We start from the raw sequence: 24,302 nt of genomic DNA, 5'->3' as shown, positions 1-24,302 counted from the left end.
TGGAGTTCACAGCTATATGGTGAAATACATTTGACCCTTGAAAAATGAGGGGGTTAGGGATGCCGACCCACCATGCACTTGAATGTCTGAGTTTAACTTTACAGTTAGCCTTCCACATCCAAGGTTCCACATCTGCAGATTCAATCAACTGCAGATCATGTAGTGCTATTTATTGGGGGAAAAAAGTGTATATGTTTAAACCTATGTTGTTCAAGGGTCAACTGTATCAGTTTTCTTTAAACTTCTACCTTTTTTTTCATATGGTCTAATACTTGGTAATCCAAGAAGCTACTGGATTACAGGGCCCAGAAAGAAGCTCATTATTTAAAATATGCAGATTTTAGGTGACCACAAATTTAACCTGTATATAATGTGTTCCTGAAAACCCCAAACCAATGTTATATTGTACGGCCCACAAGAAGACATGGAATCTAACTTATAGAAAATAATGTTTTAATGTATTCTGCATTGGTCAGAATGAATTTAGAATATTATATTTTCAGTTCTAGACAACATTATTTTGATGAGACAGATCCAAGCTGGAGTGATCTCAAAAGGGGCAGTCTGGACTGCAATCAGATAAAGAAAATGGAAGTCACTGTGAATTTTCATTTTAAAGACTGTGTTAGGATGGGCATGATAGCTGAGACCTCTGGTATTGAAAAGGCAGTCCATACAGTCTGTCTTCGTCAGCTCAGATTGCTATAACAAAATACTGTAGACTGAGTGGCTTAAATGCAGAAATTTATTTCTCACAGTTCTGGAGGCTAGAAGTTCAAGATCAAGGTGCCGGTCTATTCAGCTTCAGGTGAGAGCTCTCTTCCTGGCTTGCAGATGGCTGTCTTCTCACTGAGTCCCCACATGGCCTTTCCTTGGTGCATGAAATGGAGAGAGAGAAAGATCTTTTTCTCCTTATCTTCTGATGATACCACCAATCCTATCAGATTAGGATGCTACACTTATCATCTCATTTAATCTTAATTACTTCCTAAAATCTCTATCTCCAAGTACAGTCACATTGGGGGTTAGGGGTTGAACATGCAAACTTGGGGAAGATACAGTTTAGTCCATAGCATAGTCTATAGTCCTCTAAAGTAAACATTTTGGGAGACACGTTGTAACTCACTGTAAGAAATGTTTCTGGTGAAAACTGTTCAACAATGAAACCAATTGCTCACCCTTTGAGGCTGTTGCCTTTCTATCACTGGCAACAGTAACTCAGTTTAAAGAACCTTTTCTCACTGGTGTTGGAGGGGAGATTACTACAATGAACGGCAGTTTAGAGCAGAAGACTACTAGGCTCTCTCCAACTCAAAAATTCTACCATGTTTAAACTTTTAAAACGTTGCTATTCTACTAGGTTCAGCCCAAATTGTCCTTCTCTCAAAGGACTGAAACCATATGTGGCTATTTTGGCATAAGAAGAAACTAGCAAAAGGCTTAGAACAACAAAATTCAAACAATTTTGGATTAAGTAAAATTTCACAATTCTTGGTTTTGCCAAGAGCAATGAGATGTCTGTGACTATCATCTGGATTTTGCTTGAGTTTGTGATTTTGTGTGGGGTTGGAAGTGGTTGAAGTAAACACTTAATCTGCATCCCCAACACTGCTTGTTATCAGTTTCTTAAGAAACTCAAGAGGTTAAACCAGATTATATGAATAAGGTTGGAGGTATCTAATATGTAAGATCATGTCAAATCTAGTCTTTGGCAACCTTTAGGTAGGAAAAGCTAAGAAAAAGCTACTAGGTTAAGAAAGAGAAACAGGAATATTCTTTCACTGCTTTTCTTCCAGAAATTACATGGCCTCCTACTATGCCAGATGTAGTAAATTTTCAACAAAAACGTTTAGTTCTGGATGAAGCAGAAATACTTGGCAACCAACACTGTTTATTAATTCTGAATTCTCTTTTACTGTGAGCTGCATTATGGTCAAAGTTTTTAAAATATGATATTTTAGCTTGATATAAAATATGTTTCATATTTTCATAAAAATTGTAAGTCGATGACTGTAAGACATAAAATGAGTTATTTGCAATTGATGCCTTACTGTTCAGTAAAATGAATTATACTGTTAAGAACGTTAAGCAAAAAGGATATCAAAAGCTGTATTTACAATGAGTAGAGAACACTTTCCATATAAATTAAGAGCAATGCTCCTAACACACATCAGTCAGGATCCAACAGTGTAAAATATGGTTGATACTGATGGCCATTTCTTCTCTCTTTTAGATCCTTGGACACAGGACAAAGAAGAGATCTCCCAACTGGAAGACATATTTTATTGATGAATCCTAGCCCGTGCTCACTTGTAGAGAAGGATCTCTGTCTTCAACTAAAGCACCTTATAGTCAGGTAATCATGTAATTTATATGTGAAAGTGACCAGGGCACTTTTGAGAGTAAAGGGGACATAATTACACTGGCTTAACAGACATAAAGAGGAGCTGTGCCAGGCAAACCAGGACATTTGGTGGCCTTATCCGTAGGAGACATTGTGATTGAGGCCCCAACCTCCATTCCACCCCCAAATGATTATTCTAAGATAGTGGTCCTCGAAGTGAGGTCCCAGACCAGCAGTACTAGCATCACATGGTAACTTGTTAGAAATGTAAATTCCAACCCGAGACCTACTGAATCAGAAACTCTTAGGTAGAACAAGGTGGCAATATGTGTTTGTTCGAGCCCTCCAGGTGATTCCAATGCAGACTAAAGTCTGAGATCCACTGGTGTAAGCCAATCATAATATTCCATTTCCTTCAATGACGGGTTTGCAAACAGACAGGCCTAGAGCCAGTTTGAGCCCATGAAATACAAAGAGAGGTTAGTTGGAGATTTCTGGGAAAGATAAATCAATCTCTCTTTTGTTGGATGTGAGCAGGGAATATATTGCCTGACTGTTAGAGGTGACTCTAGGAACTGTAAAGCAGAGACATGAAAACCTGGCACTGTTTAGCTGCTGGTTCAAGCCATCCAGAAGCTCACCCAACCTCTGGACTATGTGTGTGGAAGCCATTTCTGTTTCAACTAGCTGAAAGCATCCTTACACACTAGCGCTCATTCCCACTTTTCTTGAACCTACCTTGGCACTATACCTTCTCCTACAATGCTATCCTTTCTCACATTTCTCCCTTCAATCCCCACTCCTTTTCACGTAGTCAAATTCCATCCCTCCTTCAAAGTCCAATTCACTCCCTCCTTCATAAAGGTCATCCTGACTGCTCTACTCCAAATTGTCTGCTCCTCTTTTGAAGTCACTTACCTTCTGAGCTACTGATCTGTTTTCACCATATCCTACCTTCTACTGCTTTCTCTTATGTCTAAGTACCTTATTGTGTGTAGATACCCGGCACCTGGCTTAGTGGGTGGCATCCCAGCAATGCTCAGGAAATATTTCCTATAGATGGTGATTCCCTTGGTCCATGGAGATGGGAGTTGGTGTGCTACCAGTTGCTGCCACTGTTCCCCATCCCCAGCTCACAGATGTTCCTTGGCTATGACCACCACACCAAACCCTGCCTTAATTACAACTCTAATCCTGCTGTGGCCTAAAACTAGAGTTAGACAACTTTATGACATTTATTAGCTGGAATCTCCAAGAGCAAAAAGACCCAGGTTACCAGATAAATGCTTGGTCACCCTCACAGGACAGGCCATTACCACACTGAGGCAGGTCTATGTGGTGAGTAGGAAATGGAGTTTCTAGATCATCATTAGCACCCAACCCCCTTCTCTGCATTTGCTTTCTTCAGAAACAGGATCCCACCAGTGGTGCTGTGTTTGACGGCAGGGAGCTAAAGGTGTGAGGCACATGAGACAGAGACCACTCGGGCTCCTGAGACAGTATAGCTTAGTGTTTGAGGATGTGCGTTTTAGAATCAGACTACCTGGGTTTGACTCTTGGTGAAGACCGCTGTCTACTTATAATCTTGGGCAAGTTATTTATCTTCTCTCACTCTCAGTTTCCTCATTTGTAAAATGGGGATAATAATCATACCTATCTCATTTTCTGACATGAGAAATAAATAAGATCATATAGGTCAAATACTTGGCATCATGCCTGACACACAGTAAGCACTCAGTAGGTAGCAGTTACTGTTAGGAGCCGAACTTATTTGTCGCTCAGTGCTGGCTTCCCTCCTCCCTGTGGCTGTAGGAGCTGAAGGGCCTAATATTTCCCTGTTCACGGGCAAGGCGGTGAACGAGCGTGAAGAGAGAAAACAAGTCTCAAGTGCGGCTAGGCTATCAGGCTTGGCCCTGGCTTTCTGCCGGCAGCTGTGGTTTAAATGCAAACACTACCAGTATCCTCCTCAGCACCACACTTCCCACCACCATCTCCCCACCCACCAGCCTATCACAGCAAGTCACACACAAAGCAAGGAAGTTCTGCAGCTAATAGTAACTCCCTACATCTCCCTAGTGCTTTATGGTCTTTCTGTCATTTGGTTCTCGTACCATCCCTGTGCAGTACCCAGGGGCAGCCTTTGTTAGTCCCACGTTGCCCATTAGGAAAGTGAAATTTGGAGTGATTATGCACCTTGCCAAAGGCTGCATAGTCAGGAAGTTACAGAGCCAGGACTCAGAGATGTTCTGACCCCAACTTAGTCATCTGCCCACCCTCTTCACAGTCCATATGCCCTGTGCGTAGAATGAGGTTTTCCAAAGGAAAGCATAATGTGTATTTCTACATGTAAGATTATTTTAGTCCAATTGTAGAATAGTAAAAATCTTCTCACCTTCCTCTCCAGGATCCTTTGCTGGATGTTCAAGTATGCGTACGGTTCCCAGGAAAAAGAGGGGACACATCTGTCTTTCAGTTAGTTATCCGAAAAGTATTTATTGTTATGCCTTAACCCTGAGCAGTAACCAAATCCTATTTAACTTGAGTGTTTGCCCAAATCTCTACCTCTTACATTTATTCAAACCAAAGTTTCCATATTTGACTATGTACAGTGATTCTTTTCCTTCCCTTCACATTCAAGGAAGGAACCTGACGTGTTTGGAAAGATTTGGAGAGCTGGGGTCACAACACTGTGAATTCACTGTAACAAGGAAGATTCCGAGCACTTGTTTGAAGTAGAGAATCTTAACAGTGTGAATTGTGTTAAGCTAGCAACTCTGGGTTAGGACAACTAATCCTTGTGCAGAAGTTTTGTTTTCAAATTGGCTAGCAACTAAAGATGTGGCCATCAATGAGACAATCAGTCTTTGTCTCTGAGTTATCCATACACACTAAGTGGTGGAAAGAGTCTGGGCTTCAGTGCCTTACAGACCTGGCTTGCAATCCTGGCTCTGACATTTACCAGCTCTGTGCCCTTGAGTAAGTTCCCTAGCCTCTCTGAGCTTTGATTTCATCTGTAAAATGGGAGATTAATACCAACTCTCCAGACTGGTGGAAGGATTAAGTTATCTTAAGGTGAATACCTGGCACATAATGCATGATTAATAAATGGTGGGTATAATTTCTCATCCTAAGCAATTAACAAGAATTATACCATGGTAATGTTTTCTAAACAATATCCTTACAGATAATACAATTTATGATATCAGAACAATCCCTATCTGACCTCCATCAGGCTCAGCCAGTTACTCAAAAACCTCAGTTATTTACAGACAAAAGACTGTATCTCAATGTAATGGGATCACTTGAGGATTTAATGTCAGACCCAGGCTGCTCCACGTCGTTTGGTCCTATGTCACACTTACTTGTGACAGTGGTAAGAGCCTGGGACTGTGCTTTGTCATCCCAATTCTGCCATTAATTATTTATTTGAACCAGGGACAATTAGAGGCAGAGCAGGTCCCAATTTTCTCATCTGTAAAATATGAAGGTTGGATGTACAGTCAAATTTCTGGTGTATCTACCAATTCTCAGAAGTTATGATTCTGGAATCTGGAAGGAATCCTGCCTTGACTACTTGACAAGTGGGGAGCAAGAACTAAAAAGGTCAAAAAAATCTACCCCATCATTACCAAGGGCACCAATTAAACAAACTGCTGTATGTGTGTCTGTCTGTGTGTAAAATAGGGGTAGATATTTATGTTTGTTTTTGTAAAATGGAGACTAGTACCAACATTTATGTTTTTGTTGTTATTTTGAGACCCCAAGCCACAGATCTCTACTAAGCTATGACAGTTTACTCATCAATCTGTAAGTCTTTGCATGATAAAACTTAATAGTAATAATAATCATAATGACAATAGTAACATACCTTAACATTTATAAAGTATTTTTCCACATAAATCAACTTTACATACACTATCTTATTTAGATTTCATAATAACTTGGGGGGTTTTTTGGGTTTTTTTTCGGTACGCAGGCCTCTCACTGTTGTGGCCTCTCCCGCTGCGGAGCACAGGCTCCGGACGCGCAGGCTCAGCGGCCATAGCTCACAGGACCAGCCGCTCCGCGGCATGTGGGGTCTTCCCGGACCAGGGCACGAACCCGTGTCCCCTGCATTGGCAGGCGGACTCTCAACCACTGCACCACCAGGGAAGCCCCAACTTGGGTTTCTTTAAATAATTTTTATTGGAGTATGGTTGACTTACAATGTTGTGCTAGTTTCAGGTGTACAACAAAATGAATCAGAGATATATATATATATATATATATATATATATATATATATATACCTCCAGTCTTTTTCAGATTTTTTTCCCATATAGGTTATTACAGAATATTGAGTTCCCTGTGCTATACAGTGGGTCCTTATTAGTTATCTATTTTACATACAGTAGTGTGTATATGTTAATCCCAATCTCCTAATTTATCACTTCCCCCACGTTTCCCCTTTGGTAACCATAAGTTTGATTTCGAGATCTGTGAGTCGGTTTCTGTTTTGTAAATAAGTCCGTTTGTATCATTTTTTATTAGATTCCACATATAAGTGATATCATATGATATTTGTCTTTCTCTGTCTGACTTATTTCACTTAGTATGATAATCTCTAGATCCATCCATGTTGCTGCAAATGGCATTATTTCATTTTTTTTTATGGCTGGGTAAAATTCCATTGTATATATGTACCACATCTTCTTTATCCATTCATCTATTGATGGACATTTAGGTTGCTTCCATGTCTTGGCTATTGTAAATAGTGCTGCAGTGAACACTGGGGTGCCTGTATCTTTTTGAATTATGGTTTTCTCAGGATATATGCCCAGGAGTGGGATTGCTGGATCATATGGTAGTTCTATTTTTTGTTTTTTAAGGAACCCCTATACTGTTCTTCATAATGGTCATAATAACTTGTTTTTGTTTTCGTTTTTAATATTTATTTATTTATTTGGCTGCGCCGGGTCTTAGTTGTAGCACGCAGTATCTTCGTTGCCATGTGCGGGATCTTTTAGTTGCAGCATGCAAACTCTTAGTTGCGGCATGTGGGATCTAGTTCCTTGACCAGGGATTGAACCCAGGGCCCCCTGCATTGGGAGCATGGATTCTTAGCCACTGGACCACCAGGGAGGTTCCCCTAATAACTTGTTGAAAAAGATTATATTTCCATTTTACAGATGAGGAAATGGAGGTCCAGGTGAGACAAGTAACCCGCCTAAAGTTACTAGAGCTGAGAAGTGGTAGAGTTATCTGGTCTTCTGTCTCCTCTCCAGTGACTCTTCTGAGACCCATAATCATAAACACCAAATCATTACCAATTTCACATCATGTAAAAGGTGTTTGCCTGCCTCTATTCACCTAACTGGTTGCTTCCATCAAGGCCCAGCAGAACAGAAATCAGAGCCAACAGCTACCTACCCCTTGGCCAGTGCCTTGCACCCTCACACATAATGTGATCACTGTGAACTTCACTTAGAGACTAACACACAAAACATCAAGTCATCTAAGGGCACAAAATAGCAATTAATAATTTTCTGTATTTGTATGGTTCCCTCTCCTAGAATGTTAGCTTTACAAATGCTATCATATACTTTCCCCCCAGGCAGTTTTACTGATGTGACCTGTTTCCTTATGTGTGAAAGGCTCAGGAAGAATATTGGAACTCATTACTTGCCTCAAAGAAGAAAATATTTTGCTTGGCACGATGTTGACTGTTAGATTCAACCTAACTATTCTATTTAGAAAAAGCACAAATGAGTTTGGACCCACAAATTCAAGATCTAAAATATTCTGGCCAAATCCTAGCGAAATTGGCCCTCTTACAAGTGAAAATTCCAACCAAAAATGAAAAACACCTCACACAGAGGCGATATTGTATATCTTCAGAGATTGATGCCAGGGCCACGATGAAGGTTTTCAGAGTCATACAATGGCAGCTCCTTCCACCCATAATGTGCCATAGTTCTAATTAATTTCTTCCCACTGTTTGGTCTTTTTACCCAAGCTATAAAGTTTCTCAGGTCATGAAGGAGTATGTGTTGGTGTCTACAGTTTTTCTGTTGGGGGATGGTGATGATAGGGTAAAGTAGGCCAAATACTGGTTGAGCCTACACTCTCCTCACCCTCTCCCCTCACAAACCAAACCCCAAAAGCCATGCAGAGAGGGGCTTGAGGCTTAGCTGTAGAAGAAGCAAGAGTAGTTGGGAGCAGTCAGGCAGCTGCCTCCTTCTGAGACGATACCCTGGCTAATTTGAAGTTACCATACCCTCCAGCTACGTCTACTGTCAATATCTATATCGATGGACTCTATTTGAAGATTTCATTGAGCTAATAAAAGCATGATGAGTGTAGTTAGTAAAATGAGCTTTTAACAACATGGGAAATTGCTTACGCCATAATGGTAGATGAAGAAACAAAACAAAAAGTATATGCAAGTAAAAAATATTCTTAGAAAATATGAATACTTCTAGACCGTAGGAGCATGGGTGCCGTGGACACCTGCCATTTCCTGCCCAGTGTACATTCTCCCTCCATGAAATAATTCCCTGTATTTGCTTTAGGGAACCACCCTCTCATTCTCAGACATGTGTCTGGTGTGAACCACAGAAGTGGGACCCAATGGACTGAAGCTAATCAGCTTAGCTCATCCCCTTTGCCATGGTTTGTGTGTGGACATGTAACCTAATTAGAGCCAATGAGACATGAAGAAATGTTTGCTAGAGCTTTGGGGAAAGGCAAGCTTCCACTTTTCCCCTATTAAAATGGTGTGGTAATGTTAAGTTTCAAACTTCTGCAGGTATTTTGTCACCACGGAGTGGAAACATGGTAATGACCCAGGTGACCACTGAGTAGAGTCCAAGGCTCCAGCCATACTGTGGAAACACAGTAGAGAGACAGAGAGAAGACACATCCTTAGTGGCATCATTTGAGTTATTGGATCAAAGTTTTCCTGGAGCCTCTGGACTTCTCAGAAGTAGTATTGGGTTATTCTGTCACTTAGCATAAGGAGCCCTAGCTGATACAGAAATTGAGACTGACTGTACATATTTTAAATTATAAAAATAACTTTATACACTATAGTTTATAAATAGCTGTTTCCAGAGTGTTTAAGAGCATAGTCTCAGGATTCAAGTCCCAGATTTTTCACACACAGTAATCCTTACTCATAGAAGTTACCACCATGACAGCCCTGATTTAGAGGGAACAACATGACAAAGCTTTGTGGGTAGAAAAGAATTTTCTCCAAAGCCTCTTTCATTACATTTTGATAAGCACAAAATAATGAAAATCATTAGAGGCATTTATGAGACATGTGGTGAGGTGACAATGTAGCATCATTAAAGAATATGACTTTCAGCAATAAAGACTTAGGTTTCAGTCCCCATGAACAGATTTCTAGCTGTGTGACCTCAGCCAGTTGTTTAAACCCTCAGAACTTTTGCTTCCCCATATATAAAATGGGAATGACAACACTTTCCACATTGCAAGGATTAATTGGGATATAAAATACCTAATACAGTGAGTTCCTGTCACAAAGCTACACTCAAGAAAATGGTTGCTGTTATGACTACCCTTGTTATTCAGGCATCAAAAATTTGTCTCTGAGCAGTTAGAGGAAGCAGCACAATGTATTCCTACCTAGAAAAAACATCATTTTATCTTTTTTTTTTTAAATCAAAATCACAGAGTAAATGGTTTTGAATAGTTTTCTGCATTTGAGGTTGGGTTCTTTAGCCCATCTACAGCTAGACGCTAGAGAGATTTAAAGACATACTCAGCTTCCTTCCCACCTCCTACCATTACAGGTAAACACACGGGAGCTATTGCTCATTCTTTCATTTCTTGTTCATGCGTTCATGCATGCAGAAAAAGGCTGTATATGGAAAAACATCCACGATAATGATGTTAAGAGGTAAGAGGGTGTAGGAGAAAGGAAGGCATGAAGAAATAGCCAAAGCGGGAGAGACATGTAGCGGTGACCTTCCCTCCCACAGCTACACAACGCAGAACTGAGCTAGCCACCAAAAGAAGTTCAGTGCCAGGTAGCTTTTTTAGTTTTTCCCTTTATTTACCACAATAGAAAGTGTGGGCTACCTTGAATGTCACTGGGAAATTTTCTACATGACCTATGAGGCTCAGCCCCCAAGTCAATCAACCCCTGGGAAAATATCCAGTTCTAAGCTCTGGGCCCAGGTACTTGAAAGCAAGTTTTCATCTAGTTGATCTCTCCCTTCTCACTACCCACATGGCAGAAATCCGACTAAAGAAGTAGACACTCTTCATTCCAATTTGGGGTTTCTTACCTATGACTGTCTTGGCCAATCTGAGAAGAGAGAGCATAGATTTGGAAGCGTAAAAACTTTATTATGGTATATCAAGATATTTTAGTATTCACTCCAAATTATGCTTTTTCTCTCTGCATTCCCCTATTTACTAACTTTCCCCTATTGCTTTAGAAAAATTAGCACATCATTAGCAGAGAATAAAGGTGTCAAACTCTTCCAAGTTCAGAAGCCTTGGTCCAGGTATACGACAGAGATTTGGGAAGAGTGTTTGCTGACCAGTTTTAATTGTCCCTTCTGCTAACGTCAACCTCCCACCCACCCCCACCTGCAGACTAGATAGAGACTTTCCAAGTTGAGGAACACAAAAGGGGATAAATGAGGGTAAGCAAGAGAACTTGAGATACTGAAACTGTAAGAAAAGGTCCTCCACCATGCCCCTTACCTTGAGGTTAGATCTAAGGTGGGGAAAGATGATGAAGGCTCATGATGATGTTGGGGATCTGTTACCATATGAAATCCTGGGAGGCAGCAGCCTAGCAGATGTTTCTTAGCCCACAATATCGTGACAGTAGTAAGTTAAAGATGGCCACATAGAGTGCCATAGGTAAGGAAAGCCTGAGGCAGCTCCTCTGAATCTCTAGCAGCCCCAGAGAGGCATAGGCAAAGAGAAGAGCAAGAGGCTACATAGTCAAGACAATGAGTCATGAAAGTGGGAAGTGGAATGGAATGTATATCGAGTCCAAGTGGGCCAAAGACATCTCCATAGGTGCCTAATGTGGCAGTGATGACACCTAAGAGCCACATAAGGCTATTGTTCATCTCAACAGACACCAGGGCATGTCAAGACAGAGGACAGAAGCCCTCTCCTAATGACCCAGAAGTTAGCTCACTCTGGAAAAAAGGAAGTAGAGGAGATCACCTGGAATCATTTGCATTCATTTTTTAAAATTAATTTATTTATTTTTGGCTGCATTGGGTCTTTGTTGCTGCACATGGGCTTTCTCTACTTGCAGCGAGAGGGGGCTACTCTGCGTTGAGGTTTGCGGGCTCTTCATTGCAGTGGCTTCTCCTGTTGCGGAGCATGGGCTCTAGGCACGTGGGCTTCAGTAGTTGCAGCATGCAGGCTCAGTAGCTGTGGCTCATGGGCTCTAGAGTGCAGGCTCAGTAGTTGTGGCGCACGGTGTGATCTTCCCAGGCCAGGGCTCGAACTCGTGTCCTGTGCATTGGCAGGTGGATTCTTAACCACTGCACCGCCAGGAAAGTCCCTCATTTGCATTCTTTTGCTGTGAGTTTCTCAGGGCCTAGAGCAGCGAGAAGTCAGAAAAGACTTCTGGAAGGAGGACATAACCCCTAAGACACTGAAGAAAGGTGATCAAGTTAAATGAAGAAAATGAAGAAGGTGATGGTAGGCCAAGGGAACAGCATAAGCTCTTTCTTTGGCATGGAAGCAGGAAACAGTATACTGGAGGCTGGCCCAGGAACCATTAGCAAATTGGTAATGTGACAGCCAGGAGTTAGAGGTTATAGTAGAGATAAGGCTGGAGAAGTGAGTAAAGGTCAGGTGAAGGAGGATTTTTATGACATACAAAATGGGCTAAGGTGATAGGAAGGCATTGACAGACCTTCAAAGAATAAGATGGTCAGATTTTCAGCATTGTGCATGACGGATTTGAGGGTTTCATTCTGGTTATTTATTGCTCCTTAACAAAACTTAGTGACTTAAAACAACAAACATTTTACTATATCTCACAATTTCGTGGGTCAGGAATTTGAGCAGGGCTCAGCAAGGAAATTCTTCTGCTCTCTGTAGCCCTGATTGGCATCACAGTAGTATTCACCTGGCAACTGATACAGTCTGGAAGTTTTAAGATGGCTTTATTTACATGCCTGGTGCCGGGACAGCTGGGCCACTGTCCCTCTCCGTGTCACCTCAGCCCTCTCACATGGTCTATCAAGGTAGTACGACTTCTTACACGATAGCTCAGGGCTTCTAGAGACCAAGGCAAAAGCTCCTCTTAAGGGCTAGCCCCCCTAACTGGCATAGTGTCACTTTTTCTGTACTCTATTTAATAATCAGTGCAGCACTCAAGCCTACCCAAGTTAAAGAGTAGGGGAAATAGAACTCATCTTCCACAGAGGAATATTAAAGAATTTGTGGCCATCTTTTTTTTTTTTTTTTTTTTTCGGTACGTGGGCTTCTCACTGTTGTGGCCTCTCCCGTTGCGGAGCACAGGCTCCGGACGCGCAGGCTTAGCGGCCATGGCTCACAGGCCCAGCCGCTCCACGGCATGTGGGATCTTCCCAGACCGGGAAACGAACCCGTGTCCCCTGCATCGGCAGGCGGACTCTCAACCACTGCGCCACCAGGGAAGCCCTGTGGCCATCTTTAATCCACCACAAGGTCCGAGGATGTAAGATTGGAGGTAGAGATAAGCACAGAGTTCTTACAATCCCCCAGTTTCTGAAGTATTCATGCAGGAGCACTCCCAGAATGCTCTTACATAGAATGCTCTATGACTTTACTATAATTGCTGGTTTATTTCTCTCTCTCTTTCTCTCATTAGACTTTGAGGGAAGAACAACACATGAGTCTTGTTTAGATCCAAATCTCAGTGTCTGGCACATAGCTGATACTCAATAAATGTTTATGGAAAAAAAATTAACTGAATAAATTGGAATGGTTGAGATCCTCTTAATTCCTGGGTCTTCAGGACACCAGAGCAGCCTCCTGTTTGATATATTTCCTTCACCAGATACAGATCTTCTTATTGACTTAAGAACTGCTTGATTTGAATGTGTAAAAATAACATTCATTATGAACATTTACATGGATAGCTTTGAACTTTTGCCTGCTGTATTAGTCTTCTGTGCTGCATAACTTAGCATCTTAAAACAACACACATTTATCTCAGTTTCTGTGGGTCAGGATTCTGAGTACAGCTTGACCGGATTCCCTGCTTTGGAGTAAAGACAGTCTTTTCCACAAGTGGTGTTGGGAAAGTTGGACAGCCGCATGTAAAGCAATGAAGTCAGAACACAGCCTTACACCATACACAAAAATAAACTCAAAATGGCTTAAAGACTTAAATAAAAATATTACTGAAGAATAATATATATTCAGAAAAATGAGTATACTAAAAGAGTACAACTTGAAAATTTTTCACAAGCTGAACACAGCCATATAACTTGCATCTAGATCAAGAACCAGAACATGACCAGAATCTCAAAAAGCCCCTCCTCCTCCCTTCTAGTTATTGGAAGGCCACTTATAGTTATTGGTGACCATTATTCAGACTTATAATATCATAGTTTTATGACTATCATTTTAAAATTGAGAAGTTAGCAGAAACTTTACTCCATTGTATATTTTTGCTTCCTTTGTGGAAGATTAATTGACCATAGGTGTGTGGATTTATTTCTGGGCTATTCTGTTCCAGTTATCCATGTCTGTTTTTGTGCCAATACCACAATGTTTTTGATTACTGTAGTTTTGTATTCAGTAGTATTTTCAAAACGGAGTCATAATGTTGCTAAGTTTTGTTGCTATGAAATGAATTTTTCCTGTTTTCTAGCTTGGAAATTTGGTTACAACTTGATTTAAGTTCATATTTCATTCCAAACTTTTTATTTATTTATTTATTTTTTGCGGTACACGGGCCTCTCACTGTTGTGGCCTCTCCCGTTGTGGAGCACAGGCTCCGGATGCGCAGGCTCAGTGGCCACAGCTCACGGGCCCAGCCGCTCCGCGGCATGTGGGATCTTCCCGGACCGGGGCACGAACCCGTGTCCCCTGCATCGGCAGGCGGACTCTCAACCACTGCACCACCAGGGAAGCCCCCAAACTTATTAAGTGGTTTATAATGTCCCTTAAGCTGCTTCATTTTTTTGAAACATATATTGAATTAATTACTTTTAATTCTGTTCAGTGAATTAGATGTTATTAGGTTACAAAGATTTTAACACACAGAAAAGCTGTCCCCAACTCTTTGAGTTAATATTTAATTCTTTAAATTTTCTAAGGTATTTTATGCTAATAATGAAAAATATAAAACTAGGGGACTGAACCTGGTAAAGGCAGGACCAAGAACTTAGGAGGAAATCTTTTAAAAGAATAAGATTGTTCTTCCTCTTAGAGGAAAAGAAGATACTCACAAATGATGGTCTTGGTTTTTCCAGGGAATAATGAAACAAGGTTCTGCACTAAGAATAAATGTTGGGATAGAGTTGCTAGTTCAAGAAAAAGGGAAATAGTTAGGAAATAACATTGAGAAGGTAAACATGGCTCAAGGTCAAGGGAATTAAAGACACTAGTGAGAGTGCAGCTAAAATGGTTGATAAAAGGGTTCTCAGAGTTTAGGAAGATAAAAGAAGGTGTGGGAAAAAACTGATAAACTAGGAGAACAAAGATTGGAGGTCACACTGAGGACAAACTACAGACTCAGTGGGAGTAAGTAAGAGAGGTAGAGGGTAGGTGGCTGTGGGTAGAGAGGGAAACTCACAAGCCAAAATTTTGCAGATGGAGTAATTTCATCTGATGACTGGCTTCAAGGTGTGGCTACATCTGTGGGTTCCTGATATGAGTGAAGCTGAAGATGACTGAAAAAGAGAAGGATGAGAAATTGCGAGGTCAGCGTGCTGAGTTGTTATCATGGATGCTGAAATCATTAGGTTAATGCAGGACAGGAGGATAATTCAAGGCTGACACAGAGTTTCAGAAACACAACTGAGCACAGGCAAGGAAATCAATGGCCATCCTGGTCAGGGTCAGATTTATGCAAATAGCAAGGCAGGCAGAGTTTGTCTTCAACATTTATCACCTTTGTTCTATAGCATTTTCCCCTAGCTTTGTTCATTTACACTTGAGTAACCTCAGTGTCCTCTTTTTGCCCTCTCACTGTACAGGTTCCCTCTCTGCTGCTGACACATCTAAAATCCCAAATAAGTCCCAAAGCACAAATGGAAAGTTCTCAATTGATATGTCACTTTTCCCCACTTATCTTTGCATTTTGATAGGGCGTGCTAATGACAAATCCTTATCCTGAAAGTGGTTGTTTCAGGACCAGTATCCTACAGAGGTATCTGGAGAGTCATCTAATTCCAGCCAAGGAGAGATGGGCTCTTGCTATCCTGAAAAATCTTTCTCCAATATTGATTCATTGGTTTTTTTATTTATTTTTGGCTGCGTTGGGTCTTCGTTGCTGCGTGCAGCCTTTCTCTAGTTGCAGCGAGCAGGGGCTACTCTTCATTGTGGTGCGCGGACTTCTCACTGGGTGGCTTCTCTTGTTGCAGAGCACAGGCTCTAGGTGCGCAGGCTTCAGTAGTTGTGGCAGGTATGCTCAGTAGTTGTGGCTTGTAGGCTCTAGAGCACAGGCTCAGTAGTTGTGGCGCACAGGCTTTGTTGTTCCACGGCATGTGGGATCTTCCCGGACCAGGGCTCGAACTCATGTCCCCTGCACTGGCAGGCAGATTCTTAACCACTGCACCACCAGCGAAGCCCTTGTTTCTTTGTTTTAACCTAGGACTTTAACCATTCTCCACAAAATGTGAGTTTCTTATGGGTTAGTGTTAGCCAATGCAAAGATATCCACAAAAGAACTCAGTCCTTTGCTTTCCTGACCAGTGCATAAGGCAGGCTAGTGTGCTGTGAGATATTGTTCCCCTCTATCTTCTCCCTATGCCAGAGAAGAATCATCATTTTCAATATACACTGCAATACGAAAAGGTCGAGAAAGCACATTCAATAATGGTAACAGCTGACATTTATTGAGCACCTACTGTGTGCCAAGCACTTCATGTATTTTAATTCATTTAACCCTCGAAGCAATCCTTTTAGGTTGGTACCATTATTCTCATTTGGTTGATGAAAAATCTGAGAAGACCTGCCCAAGATCATAGACATGGAAAGTAGCAATACCAGGATTCAAACCCAGGCACTTTGGAAACAGAAGGTACATTTAACCTCTACACATTGTCCCTAAATAAATGTCCAATAGATCTAAATAAAACTTTTAATTTAACAACTTTATTTTTATTTTTCAAAGTATAGTTGATTTACAATATTGTGTTTGTTTCAGGTGTACAGCAAAGTGATTCAGCTATATGTATTTCAGATATTTTCATTTATAGGTTATTACAAAATACTGAGTATAGTTCCCTGTGCTATACAGTATGTCTTTGTTGGTTATCTATTGTATATACAGGTAGTAGTGTGTATATGTTAATCCCAAACTCCTAATTTATCTCCTCCCCAATTTAACTTTTTTTTTTTTTGCGGTACGCGGGCCTCTCCCGTTGTGGAGCACAGGCTCCGGACGCGCAGGCTCAGCGGCCATGGCTCACGGGCCCAGCCGCTCCGCGGCATGTGGGATCTTCCCGGACCGGGGCACGAACCCGTGTCCCCTGCATCGGCAGGAGGACTCTCAACCACAAGGGACTCTCAACCACAAGGGGCCACAAGGGAAGCCCCAATTTAACATTTTATAAGTTTGTTTTAAACACCTCCATAAATGGCAGAGCTACAATACAATCCAGTCACTCTCTACAGGTTAGATAACAGGATGACAGGGAGCAGCAAGAGTGAAACACAGTGGAGCTTTGTCTCTCCTGCAGCGCCAACCCCAAGCTTGCCTGGGACTCCCTTAGCACTAGGCACGTAGCAGGCCCACTTTTCTGTGCCTTTTAAAAATTATCTGATCAACTAAGAGATGATAATTTGGTCTGTGCTTTACTCTATCTGAATCCCCAATATAATGAAGAACCTTATAATTGTTAACTTATGGCTATAATTTGTTCAGGTGCATTAAACCATTATTGCCCTTCTATAGTCTGCCATTCTTCCACAAAAGGTTCTGGCCTTGGGCGTGCTTCTACACACACACACACACACACACACACACACACACACACACACACACACACACACGCTTATCTTCTAAGCTTCTCATCTTGCTTCGGAAAAAAACTGAATCAAAGTGAGCCTGAAGGTTCATTTTCCGGACCACGAGCGGGGAAGAAGGAGTTTTAACGAAATTGGTTTTTACTCCGTATTTTTGTCACAGATTGGGAGGTACAAACCGCAAGAAAAACTAGTTTCTTGGCATGTCACCAACTCTGGGGTTCATTGATCAATCACACCCAAACTCATTTACTAACTTAAATATATATATCGTGGCAAGGTTCGTTTACATAAAACTTGGACCGAAGCCGCCACAATCTGCGGTAATCTCGTGTGGAGTCATGGCCACCGAGCCCTTCACTTTCCCTCAGGAGCTCCCACGCCTCCCCGGTCCCCAAGGACACCCGGCTGTCCCTCGCGGCTCTGAGTACCCTGGGGAAGGCCTCGAAGGGAGGCCGAAGAGGCCACGGCAAGAAGGGAGGACGGCAGGCGCGGGCACCACCCGGACTTCAGTTCACGACCCCGTTATTCCACGGAAAAATGGAACATTCTGCTCCTTCCGCCAGCAGAGGGGAGGTGGGGAGAATCCTTCGATCTCATCTGGGAGAGACGACGCGGACGCAGCAACCCGAATCCGGGACGCCGGGAACCGCGTTACGGGAATCGCAGCCGCTCGGAGGGCCTCCCCGTCGCCTTCGGGCAGCCGCTGAGCCAATGCCGGCGCGCGTCGGGTCTCGCGGGCGCCAATCAGCTTACAGATCCCAAGTCCGTGGGCGGGGCGTTACGGAGCGCCGCGGGGCGGGGTCAGGGGGCGCGTCGCCCCGCCGCGGGAGGAGGGCCGCGTGCCGCGTCTGCGGGAAGGAGCCGGGAGTGACCCGAGGACGGGGCGAGGAGCCTACAGGCCCGCGGAGCCCCGTTGGGAACGCACGGACGCAGCTGAGCTGGGGCCCGCGGCTGCCGGCCGAAGGGCCCGGCCCAGCCTGGCGCCGAGGGGGACGTGCACTGTGGACACGCGGAGAAGCGAGTCACCGCGGCCTTTAGGTGAGGAGGGGCCGTGGTCGAGTTGAAGGGCCGTGTAGCGGGAGGGGGAGGGCTGCGTCGGGGCGGCCAGGGGACCTGGCACTCGAGGGGGCCACCCTTCTCCGGGAGAGGGGCGCCCCGACAGCGCGCGCCCCAAACTTCTTGTTATCCCAGCCTGGAAATCCCCACATTCCTTCCTCTCCCTGTTCCCACACCTCCGAATTTGATCTCCACAACTTTAACACACACACACACACACACACACACACACACACACACACGCCCTTCTGAACCATACCCCTTTTTGGTTACCAAATCCCCACTTTTTCCCCAGTCCTCTTTCCATCTCCCCTTAAATTCCACTAGTCCCGCACTTGACCCTTCATTTTCAACTCGAAGGTGAATTTTCTTTCCCCAAAGCCATCTTTTCATACTTAAATGGTAACGTTTCAACGTTGCTGAAAGTTATACCATACTTATATAATTTCCAAGCTAATGTCTCTTTTCTTCTTTTGATCGCTTACATGGCCTGGCCCTAATGAACCCCGCATACCACTGTATCGTAAAGGCGCCGAATTCTGTCTTTTTAAATTCTCTCACCCGCTCCCCCAAGTTTAAAGATGATTCCAAGTAGCAAGGTTCTGTTTTTCAGTATTTTTTCAAACTGAAAAAAAATCACAGCTTAAAAATAAGACCTGCCACTTTTGTTCTTTTCTTTTTTTCTTCAGAAGGAAACCCATTTCGGTTTAATTTGTGTAGTATTGGGCATTTCAGCGATTATACTGCTTTAAAATAATTATTTGTTAGAATGCCAGGATGAATATTCTAAAAGATTGGAGTGTTTGGTTTAGTCAGTGCTGTAAACAAACCCTTTAGACTGTGTGACTGCCAGCTTCAAGTTGGAACAACTCTTAATTTGAAATTACTCAGATCATCGTATGAGCTATTCGCCATTATCATAATTTCTTAAATTCATGTTAATTCCTATTTGGAAGTATTTTTTAACTGTAAGCTGGAATACTACAATGTTAGAACCAACTTGCTATTAAGTTAAATAGTGCTTTCCAAATATTTCTCTTTGGGGACAATTTTGAACACTTGTTTTTAATCACAAGTGGAAGAAAAAATTTACAGGATGGAGAAAGTGTCAGAAAGGGAGGATGAATTTTGTAGTACAACTTTTCTTTCATCCCAATTCCATATTATTGACAACACTTGTTTAATTTTCTCATAGGTAATTTAGAATATTATAAATACACAGCTAATTTAATACATTTTCTTAGGTAATGAAAAATGTGTTCAGTTATTTACGAATTGCCGTGTTTTCAGTTTATTTAAAATTTTTTCAAGGGAATTTGCATTTCAGTTAAACATTAGGGTGGATGTCGATTATCATATACCTGTGAAGTAGGTGTTACAATACCCACTTTATAGAGAAGGAAATTGAAGCTCAGGGTCCCTGTGAAACCTAGATCTATGTAATTGCAAATCCTGTGCTCTCAATCAGTCACTGTGTCATGTTAACACATTTCTCATAGAGGATCCACTGCTACAATTTGGTTTGGGAACTTAAGAACTCCCCAAAACTCTTCTGTAGGGAGGGTTTTTTTCTCCCAGAAGCTATTTCAGAACAGCTTATTTTAATGGGAGTCAGAATTCCCTGGCGCTAATACATTTGCAGCTTGGCTCTTAGAGAAGCATGGAATGTTCTCACAGTCTTCTCCATTTCTTTGATTGCAGAGACATTTTGATCAGAGTTGAAGTTTCTACTGAGCTTTATTATTTTACATAACAAACACTAAGCACTTAGTACTTGCTGTAGGAACGGACAAAGATGCATGAGTCGTCCTTAGGACCTTCAAAGAGTTTACAGAAATTGGGTAGACATTTTGTGAAAAATGACAAGTATGCAAGGCAGTTTTCATTATATGCAGAGTGATACAGAAGATGCTATAGGTATTTAAATTAGGGAGTAACCATTTAAGAGTTGAAAGGATGAAAGGATTTAACAGAGGTCAGCCTTGAAACCTGGGTAAGATTTGGATAAAGGGAAGAATGAAAGGAGCCCATTCCAATAGAGGTATATGTGGAAAGGGTCATAAATAATCAAGGTATAGTAATTATAATAGTCAGTATATGTATAATACTTATTTTCTGTCAGTCACTGTTTTGAACACTCTGCTTATATTAATTCATTTAATCTTCATAACCTTATGAAGTAGATCTTACTATTCTCCTTTTATAAAGAAGGAAACCCAGGCATAGAGAGCTTAATTAACTCTCCCAGTGCCACACGGCTATTAAGTGGTAGATCCAGAATTTATACCTAGACAGCCTGGCTTCAGAATCTGAGCTCCTAAGGATGGTAAATATACTACCTCTTCATATAGTATACTTGAGTGACAGTTAACTAGAATAATATGGCCATTCCAGAAGGTCTTTTAAAACCCACTCTTAATTGTCCACTATGTGCTTTAGAGTATGTTAGATTCTCAGGATATCAAGACATATAAACAAAAATTACAATACAGTGTTATGAATCCTGTCAGGGAACTGTATACAAGTGCATTGGGAGCAAAGATGTTTGTGGGGGTTGGGGGGAATTCCACAGAAGAGATGATGTTTCATCTGAGATATAGACAGTGCAGAACAGTTTGGAGAAAGACATTCTAGAGCCAAGGAATAGCATTTGTAGAAGCCCAAACTCTGAAATAGTAAAGTGTGTTAGAGAAAGTCTAGTAGTTTGCTGTGACTTGAGCTTAAAGTCTGTAGGGGTAGCTGGTAGGGCATGATAAAAGGTAAGACCAAATTGTGTATGGCATGGTGAAGTCAAGTAAAATGAAGAGCTTAAATATTTGCTTTGCATTTGGGAAACTACAAAAATAATTTCAGCATGATCTGAGTAGAAACCAGATTGCTCGCTGTTTTCTCTAGAGCTTGAGGGCAAAATCTGAGTAGAGGGTTTTGGGTTTTTTTAGAATAGACTTAAATATTGAAGAAGATAGATTGGGCAGGCACACTGAAACCAAATTTTTACGTTCTTAAATAGCTGAAATATTTGGCATTATTATTCACCCTTTTTAAAAAGCTTTTGAGGAAAAGAGTGACAAGTTTAAAGTATGCTTAGAGAGATTTCATCCATCAATAATAATGTTCAGAATGATTTGGAGGGAAAAAAGAGACTAGAAGCAGTTATAAGTATTGAGGTGAGCAGTGCCTAAATTAGGTTGGTCATGGTGGAGGGTAGAAAAGAAAAAACAAGTGGGAAGGATCATGAAGGAAGACTGAATAAGATTTGTAACTGAGAAAAGCTAGAATGTAATGGATAGGCAAGAGACAATGATGGACCCCATCGTGGTAGGAAATTCAAGAAGGGTGAGTGTTTTTAGATGGGGGGAAAAAGCACTGTGATTTTTTTTTTTTAAGTGCATGCATTTATGTATTTATGTGGGCATGAGTATGTGTATGTATATGTGTACGTTGTTTTTAGACCTGTTAAACTTATTTGAGTCAGAGACAGAATATCCAAGATGATGATACATAACTGAAATTAGAAGAAAGATCTCAGAATATTTGAAATTATTTTGTGTGAAGGTAGTAGTTGAAGTCATACATTTTTGAAGAAGTTGGTATTTTAAAAGAATAGTAGACGCCAAATACTTTTGGGTACATTCATAGCCAGAAGATAAAACCTAGCAGAGAATTCAGTAAAGTAAATAAAGGAAAGAATATAACCACATGATATGGTTACATAGAAACCAAGAGATATGAGAAATTCAGAAAGCAGAGGTGGTCAACAATGTGAAATGCTTCAGAAATGCTTGTGGTATTGTCACAATGGCTACAATCTCTTTTTTATTCTATCTAGTATATCTTAGTGAGATTTAATGAGAAGTGTTAGCCAATTGACATGAGTAAGAAAGCTACATCTCTTGAAACGTGGCTATAGTATAGATTATTGTTTTAAAGCTGAATGTATACGTATCCATAGCAAGAGCTTCATTCCTTTCAGCACAATAAATCTGTTGCCCTGTTAAAATTTGAATATTCAGCCTCCAAATTTTCATTTGCTCTTGATCCAAATTAATCAGTTTCACCCTTTGCTCTAAGGTAGATTAGTTTTATCATTACTTCTGAATAATGCATTTCATACTGGTCTTCTGCACAATCTGTTTTTGTTTGGGTGTTCTGTTGTATGTGTTCCCCTACGCACTCCCCCTAACACAAAGTGTTTCAGACAGCACAGCTCTGGTTTGTAGACTGGCATGCTCTGAGATTTTGCCATTGGTAATCTACAGTTATAGAGTCAAAGATGGTGTATAGTTCACGTGTATGCTACTCCCTCTGTCCAGAAAACCTTTACTCTTATTTCATGATGGGCTGTCCTGGACCCTGTCTGAATTGGGTATTCTTTTTACTCCTGTAGCACCCTGTACATATTCCACCTCTCTAAACTGAACTTCTTAAGGGCAAGAACTGTTTATTTGGCTTAAACTTTATTTGTAATGTTTTATTTCTTAAGCTATGGTGAGAACATGGATGGTCATCCAAGTACTCTTTAAACCTTTTCATAGATCTCAGACAGTCAAAGATAATTTGTAAAAGACCTGCTCTAACTATAAGGTCATAAGCATACTCTGTATTTTCTTCTAGTAGTCCTACAATTGTACTTTTACATTTATGTCCTTAATCAATCTGGAGTGTATGTATCTGTGATGAAGTAGGGCTCTTTATTTTTTTGCTTGTGAAGACAGTTGTCGCAATACTATTTATTAAATAGTCCTTTATTTCCCCAGTGATACCAGTAGCTTTTTTTTCCATAAGATATTAAATTCTTATATATACTTGGGTCTGTTTCTGTACTTTTTGTTTTGTACTTGATTTAATTTTCTATTCCTATGCCAATGCCATGTTTTAATTACTATAACTTGATAGTATATCTTAATAGATGGTACATCAAGTATTCTGTTTTTTCTTTTTGAAAATTGGCTTTGGGCCATTTTCTAATATTTTATGTGAAATTTTAAATTGGTTTGTAAAGTAAACCACTTTGCAATTTAGATTAAAATTGTATTGCATTGATATATAAATTTGTGAAGAACTGATATCTCTCCCTCTCTCTCCCTCTCTCCCTCTCTCTCTCTCTCTCTCTCTCTCTATATATATATATATATATATTTGTTCCATGATATTTAAGTCTTACTAATGAACTTTTTAGTAAAGTTTTATAGTTTTCTCCATAAACTATTTGCATTGTTCTGATTTAATTGTTTTTCCTAGATATAGTTTAGTTTTTGATGCTATTGTCAATAGGATTTTTTTCTATTACATTTTCTAACTGGTTATTGCTGAGAGAGGGGTTTTTTGGTGATCTTTTGTTCAGCTGTTATGTTAAACTCTCAGTGGTTCTAGTAGTTTGTTATTTGATTCTTTTTGTTTTCATATCATCCACAAGTTTTTCTTTTTCCATTTTTGTATCTTGTTTTTTGTTTATTATATTTTTGTTTAAGCCTTCTAGAACAATGTTGAATAAGTGATGACATCAAGCATCTTGTTTGAATCCTGACCTTAATAGGAATGCCTCTAATTTTTATCTTTAAATATGATGTTTACTATAGGTTTCTGATAAAGTACTGTGGCAGCAACACCAAGAGCTGCACTGATAACAGCTGTTAGCATTTACTGAGTATGTAGTATGCAGCAGATGTATACTACACTGCACTAGGTGTATACTGACTTATTTAATCTTTTTTTTTTTAACATCTTT

The 24,302-nt window shown here is 40.9% G+C and overlaps 1 protein-coding gene and 1 long non-coding RNA gene across 2 annotated transcripts in view; one reads left to right on the top strand and one right to left on the bottom strand.

Moving 5' to 3' along the window:
• Positions 1-727: 727 nt before the first annotated feature.
• Positions 728-18,193, bottom strand: LOC137221300 (uncharacterized). Its single transcript, XR_010941964.1, has 3 exons — positions 17,947-18,193; positions 15,120-15,216; positions 728-871 (listed from the first exon to the last, which is right to left on the bottom strand). It is a non-coding gene; the product is annotated as an uncharacterized lncRNA (long non-coding RNA).
• Positions 18,194-18,416: 223 nt separating this feature from the next.
• IL6ST (interleukin 6 cytokine family signal transducer) overlaps positions 18,417-24,302 on the top strand; it is a 49,178-nt gene continuing 43,292 nt past the window's right edge. The window contains exon 1 of the mRNA XM_067730706.1: positions 18,417-18,556. The gene's annotated coding sequence lies outside the window, so the exon portion shown is untranslated. The remainder of the gene's footprint in view (positions 18,557-24,302) is intronic.

The sequence above is a fragment of the Pseudorca crassidens genome, chromosome 3, assembly GCF_039906515.1.
Source record: "Pseudorca crassidens isolate mPseCra1 chromosome 3, mPseCra1.hap1, whole genome shotgun sequence".
NCBI lineage: Eukaryota > Metazoa > Chordata > Mammalia > Artiodactyla > Delphinidae > Pseudorca > Pseudorca crassidens.
Note: the sequence above shows the minus strand (reverse complement) of the source record. Positions and strands in the feature narration are given on the sequence as shown.